Here is a 6,001-nt window from a genome sequence, read left to right as displayed (position 1 = left end):
ACATTTCCATATTCCCATTTTGACTATCAATTCTGAACAAGAGTTACCTCTTCTCAGAGTATGCCAACATGGTCCTTCCAAAATTTACACTATACTTCCAACTGTCCATAAGCAACAAATCTTTGGTAAACCTCAGATTGTCCTCGACAATTGCTTAACCATTTTAGTCATATCCAGTTCTGGGCCATTTTCCCTCTTAATGCCCTAGGCATTTGGAAAATTTAGAACACATAAATATTATAGCATATGCAATCGACCCTATACCCGAAGCATATGTGATACGATCCATAATGTCTCACATAAGGACGTGATACTTTACTAGTCTCTTGTTATAATATTTCCATATATAGAATTTCCTTATGTCGAATCTTTTCAACATAACATTCGCATATATTTTTGACTAAACTTGATTAAAAACTCAATCTAAGCTTTTAGATTTTGAAATGAAGTATGAATTCCTCTCCCTTAATTATATCAAAACAACTTTTCAAACCCTGCAACTTTGCGATTTGAAACTTTCGTTTTCTATAATTAACATTGCAAACTTGCAACACTTACAATAATAATTATGCTCCCACTAGCATAATAATTATTATCTTACAAGCATAACACTTATGCTCCCACTAGCTTTGACATGTACCCATAAATCAACTGGACTTCTAGAAATCAATACTTATTGACTTTCTAACCAAAGTTCAGATTTCTGATACGATATGCTTCGATAAGACTTTATCTAGGCTTCTCAAACTCATACACCTTTCCTCAGATAGCTCACATGTGTGTCTAAACAATTTTAGAACTTACAATAATAAGTCTCAAATGTTTAGACCTTTTGCCATTTCTCATAATTCAAACTATGAAGAGGGATGCCGTAATCATAATAGAATTTGAGAATGCAAATATCACAATTGCTATCTCCTTAAAATCTACTTAGTGAAATCGTTTCCTCACAATCGTTTTCATGAATTAGAGGGAAACCTTATGACACTTAGATTTTTATGGTGTATGTGTTCCTATCCATGTGAATTTGTCATAACCATAATCACAAGACAAGGTTAGTGACAAATCCAAACTCATATGGACTGAACTTGTTAAATCTTAATTTCTTGCCACCTGGCAGCACAAGTGCATACCATTGCTTCCAAGTTGTTATGCAAACAACTGAGAACTCATAGAACTCACATGTATAGTCAACTTTAACTGGAATGAGCATAGAAACAAGAATATTTCAACACGATAAGTTACAAACCTCAAGTCGCGTACTAGTGATTAACAAGAGGTTTACTCTTGATTAGCTCTTGAAACTTTTCAAGATCTTTAAGACTCCCACTGACCTCTTGACATATAAGTTTCTCTTTTTCAAGAGACATCACTTGACAAAAAAATATTCAAGAGTTAGTGCGATTTCTTATCAAGACAAACACTTCACACCATTGGTCTTAGTTGGTCTTTGTTTGATCCAAAACATCACAACTTACCAATTTCAAATGTACATGAGTAGAAAACATTTTACTCTACATTTGACACGTGTTATAAACCTTTCTTAAGATTATGTCACTCAAGTTACAATCTTGGAGTATGACTCTAAGACTTGTTCTTGGAACGAAGTATGATTCACCTTCTGATTTAACCATTTCAACAATTCATGATTCCTCTTCTTAGCCATACAAGTGCACTAAGGTGTCCTTAGAGGATCAATTGTGACATGGTATTTCATAATCATTAAGATGATCAAAAAACGATACTAAAGTACTCTCCCATCCCTTCAGATTGGAGAAACGTTTTATATTTCTTCCTCATTTGATTCTTCTTATTCGTTCTGCTACACATTGAAACTTTTTTAACGATTCAGAATTATACTTAATCTTGTAAGCCTAACCATATTTACTAAACTTTATTAAATCATGATGAATAGTCTTATCGCTCCTTGTGGTGGACCTGAACAGCGCACAACTAAGTGTACCCGATCGCCTAGTCCTTCACTTGAGTCACACATACATGTGAACAAGGAATTAGTCTTAATTTCCCAAAGATGAAGGTTCTCATTCATCACACAATACAAGTTGCATGATTCCGAGTTTCTATACAATTGAAACTTGGGTGATGAAAATCTTTCCTTATTTGGTAAATTTTGACTCTACCACAAACGAAAGAATCAAATCCATTTTCCAATATTGCTATCAATGGAAAAATATAAACAACAATTTTCAGAAATGCCATTGTAAGGAGATATAATATAAAAATAAACAATATTTTATTTATAAAATGCGGAAAAACTTTTCCTTACAATGCAATTACAAATGAAAAACAATGTTACTACATATTTCTAAGCAATCTATCATAACTCTTTAAGCAACAACTCAAAAATCTGATCATCGAACCATGCGATTGAAATCCATCTTCGTGACCAGATTCAACATACTCTTCCTTTAATCTTCCTTTTGCACGATCCTACAAAATATCAAAATGCAATCTTGTCACGTCATGTATTAAGAATCAACAATTAGGAACTTAATATAGTTAGATAGTAGACTTACCTGAAGCAGAGTCAAACTTTTTGATTCTACCTTCTTTCAGTTCTTTCAGGTAGTCAGGTCAGCTTTGCTTCTAATGTCGCTTCAAATGGTAGTAGAAACAAATGGCTTCTTTTGCATTGGCACATGAGACAATCACAGACTTAGCCTTTCTCTTTACCATTTGGTCAACCGGGTTGACTATGGCTGATCCCTTTCGATTGGGAGGAGAAATCGTTTTTGGACTACCAATGTTACCATTGTCAATGTCCATGGAAGTTTGAGAAGTAGATCCTCCAATCAAATTTGCTTTTCCAGTGCGCCAAATCATTGCTGATTCAGCAGCAACAAGAAAATAGGTAAGATCAATATGGGTCATGTCGTGGTCTGTCAGATAGTAGTCTTTAATGAACTCACTATATGACTCAGGAAGTGATTGAAGAACCCAGTTGAAAGCCAACTTCCTTGAGACAACAACACCCAATACTCTTAGCCTGTCAATATGTAACTTCGTCTCCAAGATATGAGTACACACAGACCTTCCATCTTGATGTCTCATTGCAAGTAGGGCTTGAGTGACCTTGAATTCTTCAAATCTTTGAACTTGTGGGTTAGGGAGAATTATTGGAGGAGGTGGAGGAAGTGAAGTATGATTTCCACTTCCAATCATGGAACATCATCTTCAAAAGGAAAGCTTATTCCAAAAGATTTGGGAAGACCATAGTTGTGTGAACTAGACTCTACAATGTGAGAAATTCAAGTTAGTTGATTTAAATCCTTAATATAACGCCCAAATGAAATATTAAGGCTAGGACCCAACACAATATTTTACAATTCAGAAGAGGGATGTCGTAATCTAATTGTAAAATATTTGAAGGTAGGTAAATGACGATTTACCAATTTCCACCATGAAAAACGAAATTGATTATTAAGTTTTAAATGCATTGAAATTCCTAGATCCTTTGAGATACATTGAAATTTTCAATGGCATGTTTAAATCTTGATTGTGCCCTTCAAGTTTGTGACTGGGATGTCGAGGATCACAAACAAGGTGTAAATAACCATGCAAATTAGCTTGATACACTTAATGTTACAACCACCTAATCAATGTGTCGGTTAACCACACATGCTCCATTGATCTATGATTAACATCAAGCTACCCTTTGCCACACACTGTCAGTCCCAGATTAGTGTGCCGGTTAACCACACACACTCCACTAACGACTTAACAAGGTGCAAATTGAAACTTCATGGGATAGCACCATGTTCACATTTGTCCTAAAGTAACTAAGATTGGGAATTTAATAAAAGTTTAGTTACTTTATAATTATAATTATACTTATAATGAGAATTAGTGTCCTATCCTATCCGTTCGGCTAACGAACCTCCACCAGTCAAGGAAGCGGTAGGTGATAGTGGACACCCATTAAACTGCCATTTTATAGGCAGTAACCTTATACCCCCCTTATAGACCGGCTTCGTGAATGAGGCCTACTAACGGTAAGACCGACTTGTATTATACATATATATAATTATTAAACTTATAATAATATAAAGTATAAGGGTGGAATTATAACTTTTAAAACTCTAGGGTTTGGAACTAAAAAGTGAAACTTTACAAATTCCAAAACTTGAGGGCAAGTTTTGAAACTTGTCAAACATATTGTCCAAAAAAAAGTCAGAATATGGTGCTTATGGGAGGTTTAACAAAACATCTACCAATTACTAAAAATTCTTTTTATTAGGTACACTTTCTCTTTGCGGTATTCCACCCCTTGCTTGTTTTTGGTCCAAAGATGAAATTCTTAATGATAGTTGGTTGTATTCACCTTATTTTGGAATAATAGCTTGGTCTACGGCAAGATTAACCGCATTTTATATGTGTCGGATCTATTTACTTACTTTTGAAGGACATTTAAACGTTCATTTTCAAAATTATAGTGGAAAAAGGAATACCCCCTTCTATTCAATATCTCTATGGGGGTAAAGAAGGTTCGAAAATAAGTAACAAAAACTTTAGTTTGGTAACTTTATTAAAAATGAAGAAGAATCCACGTCCTTCTTTTTTTTTCAAATAATAAAGTATATAAAATTGATGAGAATGTAAGAAATATGATACAACCCTTTCTTTCTATTCCACATTTTGGCAATACCAAGACGTATTCGTATCCTTATGAATCAGATAATACTATGTTATTCCCAATACTTATATTGATTCTATTTACTTTGTTCGTTGGATTCTTAGGAATTCCTTTCAATCAAGACGTTGATATATTATCCAAATGGTTAAACCCGTCTATAAATCATTTACATCAAAATTCAAATAATTCGATAGATTGGTATGAATTTAGTAAAGATGCATTTTTTTCAGTCAGTATAGCCTCTTTTGGAATATTTATAGCCTTTTTTTTATATAAACCTGTTTATTCATCTTTTCAAAATTTGGAGTTCCTTAATACATTTGTTAAAATGGGTCCTAATAGAATTTTTTATGACAAAATAAAAAATTCTATATATGATTGGTCATAAGTTTAATGAGGTTTTATGAAAAAACTTTTCAAGTTCCATAACTTGAGGACAAGCTATGGAAGACCTTAAAACCATTTAAGATGACTTTTAAAATGAGACTCTTGAAATTTCATAACTTGAGGACAAGTTATGGAGTTCATAAAAAACATTTATGAAAAACTATTCATTTTCCATAACTTGAGGACAAGTTATGGAATTCATAAAAGGCATATAGATCAAATATTTCAATTAACACAATAATCAAATAATTTTTATGATCTGGATTAAATTTATAAGTCAAGATAATTCACATCAACTATTTACAAGACATTATTCTATCATATAAACTACTACAAATCTTGAAACTATGACAATTATCTTTTAATTGGACAAGCATGATCATTACCTTATGGAAAAACACATTTCATGGTTCAAAAAATAGTTAGGGGTAATGATCCTAATCCAATTTCTGACCAAAAATCGAAAATCTGCCCACTAGAGCACCAACTCGGCGAGTACATGAACTGGACTCGTCGAGTTAGCCATTTTATGAGGGGACTCGGCGAGTTCACTGAGCAGAAGGCAGAAAATTTGATTTTTTTCGCTTTGAAAACCAATAAAACATCAAGTATAATGGAAAACAATCCTAGGCTCTGATACCACTGTTAGGTTTTAGAATACTACAACGTCCTATGGTGCCCATACAACCCTAAATACTTTGGATCTATGTTTTCTCTAACTATACATGCAATATTGTTTCCAAATCATTAAGCCTACAACTATCATACAAAATGATATAAACACCATAAAATTGAGTTATGGAGTTACCCCTTGGTTGTGGCTTGTAGAACTTGTTGTGTTTGGCCTTAAGAACTTAGTGCCCAAAGTGTTGCACCTCATATGGATTCACAACACACCTTTGGACAAAGGGTGACTTTTGAGAGAATATTCTTACACTCAAATCGGCTCATAAACTCGTA

General features: G+C 33.5%; 1 pseudogene; it reads left to right on the top strand.

Moving 5' to 3' along the window:
* Positions 1–4,198: 4,198 nt before the first annotated feature.
* LOC122196116 (NAD(P)H-quinone oxidoreductase subunit 5, chloroplastic-like) lies at positions 4,199–5,042 on the top strand (annotated as a pseudogene).
* Positions 5,043–6,001: the final 959 nt, after the last annotated feature.

Source organism: Lactuca sativa, chromosome 9 (assembly GCF_002870075.4).
Source record: "Lactuca sativa cultivar Salinas chromosome 9, Lsat_Salinas_v11, whole genome shotgun sequence".
NCBI classification, from domain to species: Eukaryota; Viridiplantae; Streptophyta; class Magnoliopsida; order Asterales; family Asteraceae; genus Lactuca; species Lactuca sativa.
This window is presented reverse-complemented; position numbering and strand designations above follow the sequence as displayed.